General features: G+C 41.6%; 4 non-coding genes and 2 pseudogenes across 4 annotated transcripts; all 6 read left to right on the top strand.

Annotated features, from left to right (window-relative positions):
* The first annotated feature begins 7,361 nt into the window (after window positions 1-7,361).
* On the top strand, window positions 7,362-7,474 carry LOC146693472 (U5 spliceosomal RNA). The gene has a single exon (XR_014914978.1). It is a non-coding gene; the product is annotated as a U5 spliceosomal RNA (small nuclear RNA).
* A 1,099-nt stretch (window positions 7,475-8,573) lies between these two features.
* Window positions 8,574-8,764, top strand: LOC146693473 (U2 spliceosomal RNA). The gene has a single exon (XR_014914989.1). It is a non-coding gene; the product is annotated as a U2 spliceosomal RNA (small nuclear RNA).
* Window positions 8,765-10,645: 1,881 nt separating this feature from the next.
* LOC146693474 (U5 spliceosomal RNA) lies at window positions 10,646-10,758 on the top strand. Its single transcript, XR_014914980.1, has one exon. It is a non-coding gene; the product is annotated as a U5 spliceosomal RNA (small nuclear RNA).
* Window positions 10,759-11,852: 1,094 nt separating this feature from the next.
* LOC146693475 (U2 spliceosomal RNA) lies at window positions 11,853-11,993 on the top strand (annotated as a pseudogene).
* Window positions 11,994-16,864: 4,871 nt separating this feature from the next.
* LOC146693476 (U2 spliceosomal RNA) lies at window positions 16,865-17,036 on the top strand (annotated as a pseudogene).
* A 1,881-nt stretch (window positions 17,037-18,917) lies between these two features.
* LOC146693477 (U5 spliceosomal RNA) lies at window positions 18,918-19,030 on the top strand. The gene has a single exon (XR_014914981.1). It is a non-coding gene; the product is annotated as a U5 spliceosomal RNA (small nuclear RNA).
* Window positions 19,031-19,475: the final 445 nt, after the last annotated feature.

Raw genomic sequence — 19,475 nt, forward strand, 5'->3', positions numbered from 1 at the left:
TTTATTTTTAACTCAAAATCAAAAATTCCAGATTCTCCTACATGTTGGTTTTGGACCAGATAGGACGACAGATTTCAGGTGGCCCTGTGTTTTTCTCTATTACATCTGCCACTGAATCTCGATAATCTTTGTGTGGCTCCTCCTGGGTTCTCACCCTCTCCTATCTGGCTCACATGACTCTCATCTTCTGAAAAATCTATGTTTGAATCTCGCTCAATTATTCTGTTGAGAATTTTCTCTGCCTTTGTTAAAGAGTTGTCTACTGGGAAAAAGTGAAATAAATATAAGTACAAAGTCCCGACGTGCACTAGAGTACACATTAATAAATTAGTCATTTCCTCTGTGAAACTAAATAAGCATAATTCTTAAGAACCCCTCAAATTATTTACTAGATGTTTATTTTTGAAAAGTAATCAAGATCTGAGTTTAACAAAACATTTTAATTGTATCAAGTTTACCTTTCTTTCTTCCATAAAATGTGCTTGTGGGCATGCCAGCCATTTTGAAAAGGTGGGGGGAAAAAACAAAACAATTGGCAAGGCCACGCCCCCACACATTTGATATAATTTTAAAGGTACTGTTGTCCTCTCTAAGAAACATCAGGACTTAGATGAGTGGTAAGTAGAGTATGAGAGCTACAAGCAAAAACTAAATGTGTACTAGTGCGCAAAAATGAAGTACTGGGTCATCAGGAGGTTATGAGGGACATTTATAAAACTAAAAATCCCACAAACCTTGAAGGGCACTTGAAAAGCTCACACAAGAAGGCTAACCTAGCTTACCTTGAAGAGCTCATCAGGGGGAGCACACTCCCCCTCCTTGAAGAGCTCCCCCACTCAACCCGCATCCCCAGAAAACAGCTAACCCCAGATAAGGCAGCGTGATGCATCCCGAGACAACAGGACGGGGACACCTATATAACTGTGTGAGTCAATCGCCTTCAAAAAGTTTATCAATTCACTTGAACCAAAATTAGGAGCACCCGGTGCTGCAAGAGTTAATAGTCTCAATACCCAAGGATAAGCAGAAGAGCATGACTGATATGATGGAGCTGGGATTTGGTGACACTTAATTTTTGCAAAACACTACTAAAACTATAACTGGCGCTAATCAAAACATTTTTATACATATTGCAGTTTGTTGCTCATTATAGAGTTGTGCTCAAGTTAATAAGGGTTAAAAGCTACAGTCAGCACGATGTCTGGCTGATCTATGGAGGGGAAAGGCTTCGAGCATGGAAGGCCGCACGCGCTTACATAACACTGATATCATGTTATTCTCTGTGATCTTTTATTCAATTATATCTTTAAGTTAAGTTTTAAGTAGTGGCAGTTAATTACACGAGATTCATTTAATATTATATACCTGAGTCAGAGAATCACATGCAGATCAACTTGACAACCTGGGAGACCTTGTAGCTGCAATATTGTGTCTCCATAAGGGACAGTAGGCAGAAGCAAACACATGATTTTTGGGGGGCAAATGTTAGGATTAAAAATGGCTAATTTGTTTTTGATGTCTTTTCTTAATATGAGTGGCTTTAGTAATTTTCAGACACACTTTGCAAATGTGCTTATAATGAGTTGGCACTCAGTCTTTTGAAGGTCATAAGCTTCGTTCGGCGTGATGGTCCGGACTGATAAAGTGTAGGAAATGCCTTGAGTGCAGAGGGCTAAATGCAAACACGCTTACACACACATAGGATATGATTAGAATAAGTCCCTGGGACATTCTGAATATTCTAAACCAATTCTGAATCACTAGAAGGTCAGTAGATAACAACATTAGGTTATTAGGGTTAGGAAGAGAGGTGTTTTGGTTTTCTGTCTCTTACAGAGAAAGGAACAGACACCAGACGAGGTCACAGATAGGCGAGGATCCTTCGCAGCAGAGACGGACACAGTGACTGCCGAGACGCCAGCTGGGTGCAAGTGTCATGGCGTTTGGGCTCCAGCTAGTCACCTCAAAAGGATGGATCCCATAAACACAGCAATAACCATGAAGGGGTTGGCGGAAATCCGGGAACACCAGACCAACGAGGTTCGAGAGGCTCTTGGGCAAAAGGGGGACGCGTTCCTGTTCTTTTTCTGGAGGATACACAGGACACACAGGACCCGAGGATACACAGATCGTCGTTTGAAATCGAGGCAGAACAATCCCCTGATCTGTGCCACGACTGAAGGGTTGTCTAACCCCTGAGGTTGAAGAAAGAAGAGCAGAGGATCACCCAACTGGACGACACTGGTAGCTGCAGCAATAAAATAAAGGCTAAAAGCTCCTTGGACAGAGGTTCTAGTCTGAGTACGTCTGAAGGGTATAAGGTAGCACCAAATAAAGCTGTGGGAGAACTGGGGAGTGTCATCTGTACCGGCTACTGTTGTAATAATAGTTTTTCTTACATCTGAACTGCGCAAACTCAGAGGTCATCTCACATGTGGTTCGCCCATCAGGGGGACAAAGGACCTCAGGAGTAAGAAGAAATGAACCCGGCCACACTGGAGTACAGGGTGTAGGTGAGCTCATTATTCTAACGAGCTCATCAGGGGAAGTGTTAGATTATAATATTATTTTATGCCATGTTAGACCCCTAATTAAAGGTTGTGAATTATTATGTAGTTTTAGTTTGCATTATTCTCCTGAATTAGAAGAAGCTGATAACTATTGCATTTGTTAAACTGATTTGCATTACATTAGACTGCTGATTTATTGTGGATGAATGATGTTGTTTTATGATGTTATAAGAAATACTGTTTGCAGAAAGTCATCGCCTTATTTGTCTGATTAGAAGAGAACGGAACATGCTGGAGTTTTCTGCCCCATCTCAGCAGGAGCAGATAAACAGGGAGCCAAGGTCGTAGCTTAGGCGCCGTGTGAGAGAAAGCATGTGAATGTTTAGGCTTTTATGATAAGGTGGGGACACCAGAGGCTATAAGAGTTTGATCAATGCTCCACCATTTTGAGATCTGAGGCTGTCTGCATACAGTGTCCATCTCCCACGCGTGTGACTATTAAAATCATCGTTTGACTTAACCCGGCCGGACCAGTGTTGTTATTGTGGTTTTTCCTCTTGTATCCATCCCCAATTTTGAACTCGTAACAACAACTACACGAAGTTTGCAAAACGATGGACATATGGCCAATCCTTTTGGTCAGGGGATAACCAAAATCGGATGTCTGGTGTAGGTTTTTTGATTAACAATAAAACTGTTAATATAGAAAAAGTGGAGGTAGTGGTGGACGGAAGAGCTTTATGTATAGATGTAGAAAAAAATGGGAGTAAACTCAGGATTATTAATGTCTATGGACATACAGAGTTGAAAGAACGGACGGCATTATTTCAAATATTACAACCATTTCTTTGTAATAGAAGACCGATAATAATGGGTGGGGATTTTAACTGTACACCAGAAACAAGTGGAATCCAGGGGGCGGCTTCAACAGTGAAGAAAGATTCAAGTACTTGTGCATTAGATAATTTGATTAAAGACGGTAATTTGAAAGACGTGTTTAGATTTCTTAACCCGTCAGACCCTGGATATACCTGGTCTAATAATAAGTCCTCTTCACAGATTGATTTTTTGTTTGCCAGTGAAGGCTTAATACCCCTGTCATGTAAAGTGGAACCAGTACCTTTTTCTGATCACCATAAGGTCATGTGTGGATTTAGTATTCAATCTTCTTTTCAGTCGGCCCCAGGGCCATGGAAACTAAACCTGAATCTATTGAAGGACGGAAAGGTTACGGGAAGGTATAAACTTAAATTACAACAATGGGTCTCTCTACAACCACTATATGAATCTGTAGGGGAATGGTGGGAGAGTATAAAGATTAGGACCCAAGTATTTTTTAGTCTTGAAGGGAAAAGGCGGGCAAAGAGGAGGTTATTGAGAAAGCAAGAAAAATTACAAAGGTTTTACAACCTCCTGAATTTGGGCTTTGATGTTAGTGAAGAGATTACAAATCTGAAAAAAGAAATGATGGTAGTTTTAAATGACAAAAGCAAGGGAGTATTAATATGGAGTAGGGTAAAACATGTGGAAGAAAATGAAAAATGTACGAGATATATTTTTTAAAAATTGTATAAATCTAAACCTGCTATTGACAGCCTGATTAATGAAGAAGGGAAAGAAGTGAAAAGTACCCAAGAAATTTTAAAGGTAGTATATTCCTTTTATATCAACTTGTACAAAGAACAAAGTATTGATGAGGCGATTGTAGAATCCTTTATCTCAAAGTTAACACAAAAATTGGATCCAGAAGATGGTATAAATTTAGATGAAGGTATAACACTAGAGAAAATCACAAGAGCCATGGAAAGTATGCAAGATATCAAGTCACCAGGTATGGATGGCTTACCTAAGAAATACTATCAGGCCTTTTGGGAACAACTTAGCCCGTCGTTGTGCAAGGTTTATAAAGAAGCATGGGATAAAGGTGTATGGTCAACGTCCATGAATACAGGAGTGATTTCCCTGTTATGGAAAAGGGGTTCTAAAAAAGATTTGAGAAATTGGAGACCCCTGACATTGTTAGGGGTAGATATTAAGATTTTAGCAAAAGCCCTTTTTTTTCGTTTACAGACAGTAGTACCTAAGTTAGTTGGAGTGGAACAAACATGTGGGATACAAGGACGTAAGATGACAGATAGTTTAGTGATTATAAGGGATAGCTACCTTTATAGCCATGAGCGGAATATCCCCCTTTGTGGGTTAAGCTTGGATTTAGAAAAAGCCTTTGACAATGTCAGTCATGCCTTTCTGATGAAAGTCCTAGATAAATTAGGATTTGGAGAAGTCTTTCAGAGATGGATTGAGGTGTTGTATTCTGGTTGTAGTAGTGTTGTGAATGTGAATGGTGTACAGACTACTACAGTTGCAGTGAAAGCTGGAGTAAGGCAGGGATGCCCGTTGTCTCCCACCTTATTTATATTGGTGATGGAGCCATTAGCGTGTGCATTACGAGCTAATGAGCTAATTAAAGGGTTGACCCCACCGGGTAGCGGAGGGTTGGAAATTAAATTTTCCATGTATATGGACGATATAACTCTGCTGCTTACGGACAATAAGTCGATTGAAGTAAGTTTGGCAGTTTGTGAAGCTTTTTCAGCAGCCTCAGGGATGAAAATGAATAAAGAGAAGAGTGAGGTGATTTATTTTAAGTGGCGGAAGATTAAAGAAAAATGGGGATTGCAAGAAAAATCAGAAACGTTGAAAATTTTAGGGGTGGAAATAGGAGAAAATATGAGAATTAAGAACTGGAATTCAAAATTACAAAAAATATGATGATGATGATGATGATAGGGTGGGGGTCGCTAGGACCCCCTCGGGGCATATATGTGTTATGATGATGATGATGATGATGATGATGATGATGATGATGATGATAGGGTGGGGGGGGGGGTCGCTAGGACCCCCTCGGGGCATATGTGTGTTATGGTGATTAGGGTGGGGGTCGCTAGGACCCCCCTCGGGGCATATGTGTGTTATGATGATGATGATGATGATGATGATGATGATAGGGTGGGGGGGGGGGGTCGCTAGGACCACCGTGGGGCGCTTGTGTTATCACGGCGTCGGTGGCGTCTGGGGAGCGGCGGCGCGGGAAGAAGCGGCGCAGTTGGGACAGTACGTGACGGCGCAGTTTGTACACACGTGCACTCGGCACTCGCGGCACAGGATCTTGGTCTTGACGTCTTTGCTCATTTTTGCTCAAATGAAAAAGAAAGAGGAAAAAGGGGCAATTATGGAACTGGAAAGGGAAGGGAAATCGGTTACTGGACGGGATAATATTTTGAAGATGGTAGAGGAGTACTACAGTTCATTGTTTGGTGTGGAAGAAGTAGATAGAGGGGCTCAAGAAATGGTTTTAGGTTTTCTGAAAGAGAGGTTACCAGAGGACGCAAGGAAGCTTTTGGAAAGGAGCATAACAAACCACGAACTATACGAGGCGATAAAGACAATGAAGAATAACAAGGTACCTGGGATAGATGGACTCACAAAGGAGTTTTACATCACCTTTTGGGATCTCATCGGAGACCACTTGTTGGAGGTATTTGAAGAAATGTGTGAAACGGGTAGAATGCCAAAGAGTATGAGGACGGGTGTGATAAGTTTTCTACATAAGAAAGGCTCACCTGCTGTGCTTTCAAATTATAGGCCTCTTTCAATGGTCTGCGTGGACTACAAAATTTTGAGTCGAACTCTAGCAAGACGCCTGGCCCGAGTCTTGCCTGCTATTATTAATGCAGACCAGACATGCGGGGTAAAGGGCAGGCAGATTGGTTGGAACTTACAATTACATAGAGATGTGCTTACATACATCGAAGAGAGGAACTTGACAACAATATGCGTAACACTTGATCAGGAAAAAGCTTTTGATAGGGTCAATCATGATTTCTTATGGAGGGTGATGAGAAATTTTGATATAGGAGGTAAATTTTTGAATTGGATAAGTATGATGTATACTGACATAATCTGCAAGATAAAGATAAATGGACACTTAACAGAGGAAGTACAACAAACGAGAGGGCTACGGCAGGGTTGCCCCCTGTCCGCCCTACTCTATGTTATATATGTAGAACCTTTAGCATGTGCAATAAGAGGAAACGAGAAAATTAGAGGAGTGCCCTTGCCAGGGGGGAGGTGTTGAAGATCTCCCAGTACGCTGACGACACAGTTCTTTACTTGGAAGATGATGGAAGTGTGAGGGAGATGATACGAACAATACAGACCTTTGAGAGCGCTGCGGGGTCAAAGGTCAATGAGGAGAAATCAAAATATACATTTTTGGGACGATGGGCAGGTAGGAGACAGACGCTTTGCGGGCTTTCTTTGTGTGAAGGGTCCATGCAGGTCCTGGGCATTGATTTTGGAAATCCAGCAAATTACAACTGGGATTTGAAGATAGCGAAGATCTTAAAGAAATTGGGGATGTGGTCAAAAAGAAAGCTCACTATAACTGGCAAAGTTTTGGCCGTAAAAGCTGACATCTTACCTGCCCTACTCCATTTGGCATATGTCTTTCCAATGCCACAGACTCATAGGAAGGTGCTAACACGGGGAATTTTTAAATTAATATGGGGGGGGGGGGGGGGGGGTATGAATATGTAAAAGAACAACTATGTATCAGACAATATCAAAAGGTGGGAGGGATGTCCAATACATCCCTTTGAAATTGGATGTGATGTATTACAGTAACATATGTGCTCCTCTCCAGTCACCCCTTTCCTGTCAAAGTGGAACTCTGGAGCAGAGCAGGCGGGGCCTGAGATCTGCCCCTTCAGCCAAGCAAACAGGGCCTACCGTGACGCCGGAAGCCGGGACGAGGAGTCACTGCGGCTTCCTGCGAGGCCAAAGAAACACACACTCTGGCTTCTCTTCAAAACGTACAAGTCTTTCGCCTTTTACTAAAGACTTCCGTGGAGAGTGAGGCTAAGGAGTTGCACCTATTTTTGGCAGGGTCTGCCGTCTGGCTGGCCCCTCTCCTCGTTGTTCAAAAGAAGAAATAGAAGAAAGCGCGTGTAGCAGATTTCAAATGGTTGACTGCGTTGTGACGACAGACTGGCTGGAAACTGGATTTATTTCTAAAAGACAAAGTGCAGCAGCAAAATCAGTGTCACACAGCAACAGCAGGCCTCTCCTCATCCCAGTGTGGAGTCCATGCAGCTCTGCTTACAATATATAAAAGAAAATACAATCTATCAAAACAACGATTCTCCCAACAGCCACTTTAAAGTCAAATGTTATAGTGGGGTAAAACAGAGACAAATATGAAGCCACTAATAATAACTTGTAATATTTAAATCCCCACTAAGATGGATCAATTACACAATACATATTCAAACAACTTTAACTTTTCTCAACATGGCTGAAAATACTATGCAGTGTGCAGCCTCAGGTGATGAACTCATTATACACATAAAACATAACCTATACATTTACACATACCTAGAAGACAAAGTGCAGCAGCAAAATCAGTGTCACACAGCAACAGCAGGCCTCTCCTCATCCCTGTTTAGCACAAGTAAGGACCACATAAACGGATGGTGTAACAGATAAAACGCAGTTCCAATTACTATTTTTCTCGTTCAAAGCAATCAAAAACACTTTGGGAGCTTTTAGCCATGAGAACTAATAGTTAGCAAAGAAAAATACACCAAATTTAAATGTATAATTTAGTACAGGGAGAGGAGCTACAGAAAGTGTGCCTCACCAGTGTGGAGTCCATGCAGCTCTGGCTGGGAAACCCCACACACGCAACATGTTTACAAGTGGCGTCACACTGATTAATGCCCCACTTCAACAGTGACACGTGGAACCTTAGTTTTACATAAATTAAATTTACACAATAAAAAATAAATAAACTATATACAATACAGTTTTGAGAATGTTCACACTCAGTATATTATATCTCAGCTACACGCACAGTTCCAGGAAGCTCCGCAGGCCTCTGAAGTACTGTAGGTGGGCGGAGATTTGAAGCGGCTCCCTCCCTGTGAGCCAAGTGAAAGAGCGCACCGTCACAAGCGAGAAGTGTCCCGAGAAGGCGGCTCAGCCAGGAACCTGCGGGAGGCCATCGCTTCTCGGCCTTTTGGCTAAGATCAAGTGTAGTATCTGTTCTTATCAGTTTAATATCTGATACGCCCCCGATTTGGGGGCAACGTATTAAATGCATTTTTAGAACAGGGAGCCGAATAAGGGGCTCGCTCCGTTCGCTCCACGCATCGACCCGGTATTGCAGCGCCTCCGGGAACGGTGCCCCCTTTGCTGACTTTGTGCAAAAGCAAGAAAGCCAAACAAAGTAAGGTCGGCCAAACCAAGAGCCAGAAAGCAGCCGCAAGCGGCGAAAGTGCAGGGATAGAAGCTCAGAGAAATAAGGAAAAAAACTGGGAAGATAGCGAGGAACTGAATATATTATTAAAGGAACAGGAGGTTTTGTTTCAGGAGAGGGCAAAAACAAGAATGTTTAAATTTATGCAGGAGGAGTATATGCAACAGGAGAAGTGCTCGGCCTATTTTTTTGCTCAAATGAAAAAGAAAGAGGAAAAAGGGAAGGGAAATCGGTTACTGGACGGGATAATATTTTGAAGATGGTAGAGGAGTACTACAGTTCATTGTTTGGTGTGGAAGAAGTAGATAGAGGGGCTCAAGAAATGGTTTTAGGTTTTCTGAAAGAGAGGTTACCAGAGGACGCAAGGAAGCTTTTGGAAAGGAGCATAACAAACCACGAACTATACGAGGCGATAAAGACAATGAAGAATAACAAGGTACCTGGGATAGATGGACTCACAAAGGAGTTTTACATCACCTTTTGGGATCTCATCGGAGACCACTTGTTGGAGGTATTTGAAGAAATGTGTGAAACGGGTAGAATGCCAAAGAGTATGAGGACGGGTGTGATAAGTTTTCTACATAAGAAAGGCTCACCTGCTGTGCTTTCAAATTATAGGCCTCTTTCAATGGTCTGCGTGGACTACAAAATTTTGAGTCGAACTCTAGCAAGACGCCTGGCCCGAGTCTTGCCTGCTATTATTAATGCAGACCAGACATGCGGGGTAAAGGGCAGGCAGATTGGTTGGAACTTACAATTACATAGAGATGTGCTTACATACATCGAAGAGAGGAACTTGACAACAATATGCGTAACACTTGATCAGGAAAAAGCTTTTGATAGGGTCAATCATGATTTCTTATGGAGGGTGATGAGAAATTTTGATATAGGAGGTAAATTTTTGAATTGGATAAGTATGATGTATACTGACATAATCTGCAAGATAAAGATAAATGGACACTTAACAGAGGAAGTACAACAAACGAGAGGGCTACGGCAGGGTTGCCCCCTGTCCGCCCTACTCTATGTTATATATGTAGAACCTTTAGCATGTGCAATAAGAGGAAACGAGAAAATTAGAGGAGTGCCCTTGCCAGGGGGGAGGTGTTGAAGATCTCCCAGTACGCTGACGACACAGTTCTTTACTTGGAAGATGATGGAAGTGTGAGGGAGATGATACGAACAATACAGACCTTTGAGAGCGCTGCGGGGTCAAAGGTCAATGAGGAGAAATCAAAATATACATTTTTGGGACGATGGGCAGGTAGGAGACAGACGCTTTGCGGGCTTTCTTTGTGTGAAGGGTCCATGCAGGTCCTGGGCATTGATTTTGGAAATCCAGCAAATTACAACTGGGATTTGAAGATAGCGAAGATCTTAAAGAAATTGGGGATGTGGTCAAAAAGAAAGCTCACTATAACTGGCAAAGTTTTGGCCGTAAAAGCTGACATCTTACCTGCCCTACTCCATTTGGCATATGTCTTTCCAATGCCACAGACTCATAGGAAGGTGCTAACACGGGGAATTTTTAAATTAATATGGGGGGGGGGGTATGAATATGTAAAAGAACAACTATGTATCAGACAATATCAAAAGGTGGGAGGGATGTCCAATACATCCCTTTGAAATTGGATGTAATGTATTACAGTAACATATGTCCTCCTCTCCAGTCACCCCTTTCCTGTCAAAGTGGAACTCTGGAGCAGAGCAGGCGGGGCCTGAGATCTGCCCCTTCAGCCAAGCAAACAGGGCCTACCGTGACGCCGGAAGCCGGGACGAGGAGTCACTGCGGCTTCCTGCGAGGCCAAAGAAACACACACTCTGGCTTCTCTTCAAAACGTACAAGTCTTTCGCCTTTTACTAAAGACTTCCGTGGAGAGTGAGGCTAAGGAGTTGCACCTATTTTTGGCAGGGTCTGCCGTCTGGCTGGCCCCTCTCCTCGTTGTTCAAAAGAAGAAATAGAAGAAAGCGCGTGTAGCAGATTTCAAATGGTTGACTGCGTTGTGACGACAGACTGGCTGGAAACTGGATTTATTTCTAAAAGACAAAGTGCAGCAGCAAAATCAGTGTCACACAGCAACAGCAGGCCTCTCCTCATCCCAGTGTGGAGTCCATGCAGCTCTGCTTACAATATATAAAAGAAAATACAATCTATCAAAACAACGATTCTCCCAACAGCCACTTTAAAGTCAAATGTTATAGTGGGGTAAAACAGAGACAAATATGAAGCCACTAATAATAACTTGTAATATTTAAATCCCCACTAAGATGGATCAATTACACAATACATATTCAAACAACTTTAACTTTTCTCAACATGGCTGAAAATACTATGCAGTGTGCAGCCTCAGGTGATGAACTCATTATACACATAAAACATAACCTATACATTTACACATACCTAGAAGACAAAGTGCAGCAGCAAAATCAGTGTCACACAGCAACAGCAGGCCTCTCCTCATCCCTGTTTAGCACAAGTAAGGACCACATAAACGGATGGTGTAACAGATAAAACGCAGTTCCAATTACTATTTTTCTCGTTCAAAGCAATCAAAAACACTTTGGGAGCTTTTAGCCATGAGAACTAATAGTTAGCAAAGAAAAATACACCAAATTTAAATGTATAATTTAGTACAGGGAGAGGAGCTACAGAAAGTGTGCCTCACCAGTGTGGAGTCCATGCAGCTCTGGCTGGGAAACCCCACACACGCAACATGTTTACAAGTGGCGTCACACTGATTAATGCCCCACTTCAACAGTGACACGTGGAACCTTAGTTTTACATAAATTAAATTTACACAATAAAAAATAAATAAACTATATACAATACAGTTTTGAGAATGTTCACACTCAGTATATCTCAGCTACACGCACAGTTCCAGGAAGCTCCGCAGGCCTCTGAAGTACTGTAGGTGGGCGGAGATTTGAAGCGGCTCCCTCCCTGTGAGCCAAGTGAAAGAGCGCACCGTCACAAGCGAGAAGTGTCCCGAGAAGGCGGCTCAGCCAGGAACCTGCGGGAGGCCATCGCTTCTCGGCCTTTTGGCTAAGATCAAGTGTAGTATCTGTTCTTATCAGTTACAAGGCGAGAAGCAATGCAGGATGGCGGCGGCGTCGGCCAATTTTCATGAGAGAAATACATGGATGCAAGGTACAAGAAATACTTTGAGATTCGAGTTGATGGAGAAAGAGGATGAGATTCATGACAGAATTAACTTCGGACGAAGGATCCTTTACGAGGCTTTAAAGATAAAGCCTGAGGAAATCTACTGCCTCCAGCAGAGTACGGCAAGTAAACATTATGATGTAACCTTTTGCACGGGAGAATGTGCGGAGGAGGTGAGAAGGAGATTTCACGGAGAAGAAAACGAAGAACTAAAGAAATATACGGTAACTCCTTTATACAGAAATGATTATAGGATTTTAACGATCCATATGTATAACCCTTGGGTTTCGGAAGAGACAATTAAGTACTTCTTAGGAAGGTACGTCACAGTACTACCAGGAGTGCGCAAAATAAAGGATGGCTTAGGACTATGGACCGGAAAAAGACAATTCCGAGTTAAATTAAATGTGGATACGTCTACCGAGGACGGATATTGCCATCCACCCGCGGTATTCTCCATAGGAGCAGATAGGGGTTTCCTAGTGTATGCTGGGCAGCCCCAAGCGTGCAGAAAATGTGGCAGTACCGGACATAATGCGGACAGGTGTGAACAAATGAGGTGCAGGAGTTGCGGGAAGATAGGCCACATAACTAAAGACTGTAAGGAACCTAGAAAATGTCATTTGTGCGATTCAGAGACCCATATGGCAAGAGACTGTACTAGGCCAAGGTCATATTCTGAAGCGGCAGGAAATGAACATTACAGAAAATCGGATGCAGAAGCTGATATCGGAAAAAGAACACAGGAGGCGTCAACGGCTGCCGAAGATCACCTTAACGAGGAGAGAGCTGGGAGCAAGGAAGGCGGAGTAGAGCAGAGGAATAAGGAGGAAGGAACATTACGTGAATCGGACGCCGAGAGAGAGAAACAAGCAGAGGACGGACAGGTGTGGGCAGTAGTAGCGAAGCCGCGGAGAAAATCAGCAAAGAGGCGGAGAAAGGTGAGCTCAGGTGCTTCTCCAGAAGAGACAAAAACGGAAAATAAAGAGGATAGGGAGGAACGGATCGAGCAGGTGGAAAATATGGAGGGACATGTTTTGAGGGGTACACAGACTGAATGCATGCATACCCCCTTAAGTGACTTCACTAGTGATGGGGATACGGGGGAAGAGGCTGAAAGCGAAGAAAAATCGGAAGATTCCTTTATTAAGAACTTATTGGCGCAGGTTAATATGAAGAGTTAAAAATGGGGATACTGAAATAAAACTCCTATGGTTTTGATTTGTTTTGGTTTTGTTTTTGAGACCCCCTTTTTCTTTTTTTCTTTTTTTTGATTTATGTTTTAAGACATGGGAAACTTTCGAATAATAACATTAAATGTAAGGGGACTTAGGAATGCTCGGAAAAGAAAAATGGTTTATGAATTTTTGTTGTATTATAATTTTGATGTCTGCTTGTTGCAGGAAGTACATTTAAAAGATGAGGGGGATGTTGACCTCTTTACGAAGGAATGGAGAGGAGGTGAATCGGTCTGGAGTATAGGGGGAGTACATGGGACTGGGGTAGGAGTGTTATGTGGGAATAAAAGTATACGAATAAAGGACAGTTATACTTTAATACAGGGAAGGGTTATGGTTGTAGATGTGGAAAAAAGTGGGACACAAAACCGTATAATAAATGTGTATGCATATGTGGATCCCAAATTAAGAAGAGAACTTCTTTCAAAAATGGACACTTGTTTTATGACAAGGAAAAATATTTTTGTGGGAGGGGATTTCAATTGTTCACTGGAGAAAATAAAAACTTCGCTCCCTTTTAAGACCTTTATAAAAAAATACGGTTTAATAGATGTAATGGCCACACTACAAGGGAAAAGAGTGGGGTACACATGGAAGAACACAAGAGGGATGGAAAGTAGATTAGATTACATCTTGATAGAGAAAAAGTGTAAAATAAAACAAGGGAAAATAATACCGGCTTTGTTCACAGATCATCAAATGATAGTGGTGGATTTGGAGATAGAAGGAATAGATTATGGAAAAGGATACTGGAAACTGAATAACGAAGTACTTATGGAAAAAGAATATAAGGAAAGGTTTGCAGAGCTCTTCCCTTTATGGGAGGAGATGGAAAGCTTATATATAAATAAACTGGATTGGTGGGAGGATGTAAAAAACAAAATAAAAAAGTTCACGGTGGATTATTGTACGGAAAGGTCCAGCGTAAGGAAAGAGGAATTTCGTATATTGCAAAAAGAAATAGAATATACTTATACACTACAAAATGAAAAAGGAAACAACAAAAACATGGACGAGAAAATGGAAAGTTTAAGATTGAAGCAGGAAGAATTACTTGAAAGGAAGGCAAGGGCTGAAACATATAAGATAAAGCAGGAGGAGTATGAGGAGAACGAGAAATGTTCGGCCTTTTTCTTTAAAAAGATGAAAAGTAAGGAAAAAAAGGGAGTTATAATAAAATTAGAGAAGGATGGGAAAATGATAGAAGGGAAGGAAAATATGCTTAAAACGGCGAAGGAGTATTATGAGGTCTTGTTTAGAAAAGAAAAATTAGAGGGAGGAAAAGGGGATTTTTTCTTAAAGAAAATAAAAAAGAGATTAACGGGAGAAGAAAGCGACAGTTTAGAAGGGGAAGTTACAATAGGGGAGGCATATAAAGTATTAAAAGGAATGAAGGCAAACAAAGTGCCAGGGATAGATGGATTAACAAAGGAATTTTACGAAACTTTTTGGGGAATGGTGGGGATACATTTGTTGGGAGTTTTTAAGGAAATCATGGAGGGAAAGGAGATGACAGAGAGTATGAAGACGGGTGTGGTTTCTATTCTATTCAAGAAAGGTAACCCACAACAACTTGATAATTATAGACCGTTAACTATGCTATGTGTGGATTATAAGATCCTGAGTAGGATATTGGCAAATAGACTCGCGGGAGTAATGATGCAAATAGTGGAGAAGGATCAGACGTGTGGGGTCAGGGGGAGGCAAATGTCTTGGAACGTGCAACTACACAGAGACATACTCACATACGTTAGAGATAGAAATTTGCCAGCACTATGTGTGAGCCTAGATCAACAAAAGGCCTTTGATAGGGTAGATTATGATTTTTTGTGGAGGGTAATGCAGTATATGGGCTTGGGAGAGAAATTTAAAAAATGGGTAAAAAATTTATACAACGGCATAAGTCTGAAAATAAAAGTAAATGGATTCCTTACAGAAAAAGTGTATCAAACAAAGGGTTTGAGGCAAGGATGTCCATTATCTGTTGTTCTTTATGTACTGTATGTTGAACCTTTGGCTTGCGCAATAAGGGAAAGCCAGAGAGTAAAAGGGATTCCGATGCCGCGGGGGGAAGTTTTAAAGATATCGCAGTATGCGGACGATACAGTATTATATCTGGCAGATGATGATAGTTTAAAGGGCGCGATAGAAATTTTAGATATTTATGAAAAAGCGACTGGATCAAAGATAAATAAAGAGAAGTCGATGTATAAATATTTGGGGACATGGGAGGGTAGAAGAGATAATATCTGTGATTTTACTTTGTGCCAAGGCCCAATGAATATTTTAGGAATCACCTTTGGAAATAAGGAAGGAGATGAGCTTAGCAATTGGAAAAAAAGGTTAAGTGCGGTAGAAAAGAAGCTGGGCCTTTGGAAAGCAAGGAAATTAACAATTACGGGGAAGGTTCTGATTATAAAGAGTGAGGTGGTGCCGAAGTTATTACATCTGGCCTATGTGTTTCCGATGCCTCAGATCTACAGAGCGCAAATAACCAGAGCGATATTTAAATTTATTTGGGGGGGTTATGAGTATGTCAAAAGAACGCAAATGTATCAAGAAATTGAAGATGGTGGGAAAGGGGTACCAAATGTCCCTTTGAAGTTAGATACAATGTTTTATGCAAATGTATGTAAGCTATTGAAACAGAACTATGTCCATAAATGTCAAATATTGTTATGGTTTTGGTTAGCGATTCCATACCGTTTTTTGATAGGGTGGGAAAATAAGGGACCAAAGGCGGAAACTACACCAAAATATTTTCAGAGGATGCTGGGATGGGGAAAGAAACATGCTGAATGTAAAGAGGTGGATACCGTACTAAACCATAAACTTTTATATAAGAAAATGGTATGGAAAGCTAATTATAACCAGGTACCGGTGAGTCCAGAAGTGTGGAAATGTGCACAGGATAAGACCTTTAAAAATGTTTTGAAGGATTTTAATTGGATGCATTTACACAAAAGGTTACCCGTGAGGATCATCATGTATGCACATAACTTGGGAAAACAGAAAAAGTGTCCGAGGGACAACTGCGTAGAAGAGGAAACAATAGAACACGTACTTTGGGGATGCGAATACGCAAAAAAGGTATGGGAAAGGGTAAAGGGGAAGTATAAAGGTTTGGGCACGGTGACTTATGAAGAGATTACCCCTTTCAGGGCTAACAGCATAGAAAAAGAGAGATACAAAATACGTTGTATGTTGATAACAATTGTAAAAATGAAATTGTGGAAGGCAAGACAGAGTTGTATAACGGGAGGATATAAAGAGGGGGAAATAGGTACGACTAAAGCTGTAGAGAGGGAATTTGAAAAGACATACTGGCATGAACTACAAAAATGGGGAATAGACACGATCAAGGATAGATGGAAAGATTTCCCTTCCTTCTTTACTGCGAAGGCACCTAAAAAGTGGTGGTAGGTAAAGAGTAAGGAAGGGAGAAAGGGAAAAGGAGCAATGAAAAGCAATAAGTTATATGAATATGTTACATGAAAATGATTGGTTTGCGATGAATGAATGTGGGAAAGAAATGAAATGTAAATATGTCTTTGTAATGGAAATGGAAAAAGTTTTTTGAATTGTTGTGGAAAGAAAATAAAAGAAGTAAAAAAAAAAAAAAAAAAAAAAAAAAAAAAAAAAAAAAAAAAAAATCTGTTCTTATCAGTTTAATATCTGATACGCCCCCGATTTGGGGGCAACGTATTAAATGCATTTTTAGAACAGGGAGCCAAATAAGGGGCTCGCTCCGTTCGCTCCACGCATCGACCCGGTATTGCAGCGCCTCCGGGAACGGTGCCCCCTTTGCTGACTTTGTGCAAAAGCAAGAAAGCCAAACAAAGTAAGGTCGGCCAAACCAAGAGCCAGAAAGCAGCCGCAAGCGGCGAAAGTGCAGGGATAGAAGCTCAGAGAAATAAGGAAAAAAACTGGGAAGATAGCGAGGAACTGAATATATTATTAAAGGAACAGGAGGTTTTGTTTCAGGAGAGGGCAAAAACAAGAATGTTTAAATTTATGCAGGAGGAGTATATGCAACAGGAGAAGTGCTCGGCCTATTTTTTTGCTCAAATGAAAAAGAAAGAGGAAAAAGGGAAGGGAAATCGGTTACTGGACGGGATAATATTTTGAAGATGGTAGAGGAGTACTACAGTTCATTGTTTGGTGTGGAAGAAGTAGATAGAGGGGCTCAAGAAATGGTTTTAGGTTTTCTGAAAGAGAGGTTACCAGAGGACGCAAGGAAGCTTTTGGAAAGGAGCATAACAAACCACGAACTATACGAGGCGATAAAGACAATGAAGAATAACAAGGTACCTGGGATAGATGGACTCACAAAGGAGTTTTACATCACCTTTTGGGATCTCATCGGAGACCACTTGTTGGAGGTATTTGAAGAAATGTGTGAAACGGGTAGAATGCCAAAGAGTATGAGGACGGGTGTGATAAGTTTTCTACATAAGAAAGGCTCACCTGCTGTGCTTTCAAATTATAGGCCTCTTTCAATGGTCTGCGTGGACTACAAAATTTTGAGTCGAACTCTAGCAAGACGCCTGGCCCGAGTCTTGCCTGCTATTATTAATGCAGACCAGACATGCGGGGTAAAGGGCAGGCAGATTGGTTGGAACTTACAATTACATAGAGATGTGCTTACATACATCGAAGAGAGGAACTTGACAACAATATGCGTAACACTTGATCAGGAAAAAGCTTTTGATAGGGTCAATCATGATTTCTTATGGAGGGTGATGAGAAATTTTGATATAGGAGGTAAATTTTTGAATTGGATAAGTATGATGTATACTGACATAATCTGCAAGATAAAGATAAATGGACACTTAACAGAGGAAGTACAACAAACGAGAGGGCTACGGCAGGGTTGCCCCCTGTCCGCCCTACTCTATGTTATATATGTAGAACCTTTAGCATGTGCAATAAGAGGAAACGAGAAAATTAGAGGAGTGCCCTTGCCAGGGGGGAGGTGTTGAAGATCTCCCAGTACGCTGACGACACAGTTCTTTACTTGGAAGATGATGGAAGTGTGAGGGAGATGATACGAACAATACAGACCTTTGAGAGCGCTGCGGGGTCAAAGGTCAATGAGGAGAAATCAAAATATACATTTTTGGGACGATGGGCAGGTAGGAGACAGACGCTTTGCGGGCTTTCTTTGTGTGAAGGGTCCATGCAGGTCCTGGGCATTGATTTTGGAAATCCAGCAAATTACAACTGGGATTTGAAGATAGCGAAGATCTTAAAGAAATTGGGGATGTGGTCAAAAAGAAAGCTCACTATAACTGGCAAAGTTTTGGCCGTAAAAGCTGACATCTTACCTGCCCTACTCCATTTGGCATATGTCTTTCCAATGCCACAGACTCATAGGAAGGTGCTAACACGGGGAATTTTTAAATTAATATGGGGGGGGGGGTATGAATATGTAAAAGAACAACTATGTATCAGACAATATCAAAAGGTGGGAGGGATGTCCAATACATCCCTTTGAAATTGGATGTGATGTATTACAGTAACATATGTGCTCCTCTCCAGTCACCCCTTTCCTGTCAAAGTGGAACTCTGGAGCAGAGCAGGCGGGGCCTGAGATCTGCCCCTTCAGCCAAGCAAACAGGGCCTACCGTGACGCCGGAAGCCGGGACGAGGAGTCACTGCGGCTTCCTGCGAGGCCAAAGAAACACACACTCTGGCTTCTCTTCAAAACGTACAAGTCTTTCGCCTTTTACTAAAGACTTCCGTGGAGAGTGAGGCTAAGGAGTTGCACCTATTTTTGGCAGGGTCTGCCGTCTGGCTGGCCCCTCTCCTCGTTGTTCAAAAGAAGAAATAGAAGAAAGCGCGTGTAGCAGATTTCAAATGGTTGACTGCGTTGTGACGACAGACTGGCTGGAAACTGGATTTATTTCTAAAAGACAAAGTGCAGCAGCAAAATCAGTGTCACACAGCAACAGCAGGCCTCTCCTCATCCCAGTGTGGAGTCCATGCAGCTCTGCTTACAATATATAAAAGAAAATACAATCTATCAAAACAACGATTCTCCCAACAGCCACTTTAAAGTCAAATGTTATAGTGGGGTAAAACAGAGACAAATATGAAGCCACTAATAATAACTTGTAATATTTAAATCCCCACTAAGATGGATCAATTACACAATACATATTCAAACAACTTTAACTTTTCTCAACATGGCTGAAAATACTATGCAGTGTGCAGCCTCAGGTGATGAACTCATTATACACATA

Source organism: Copadichromis virginalis, linkage group LG14, assembly GCF_057382275.1.
Source record: "Copadichromis virginalis isolate Kocher_CV1m ecotype Utaka linkage group LG14, C_Virginalis_male_GT1.1, whole genome shotgun sequence".
Classification (NCBI taxonomy): domain Eukaryota; kingdom Metazoa; phylum Chordata; class Actinopteri; order Cichliformes; family Cichlidae; genus Copadichromis; species Copadichromis virginalis.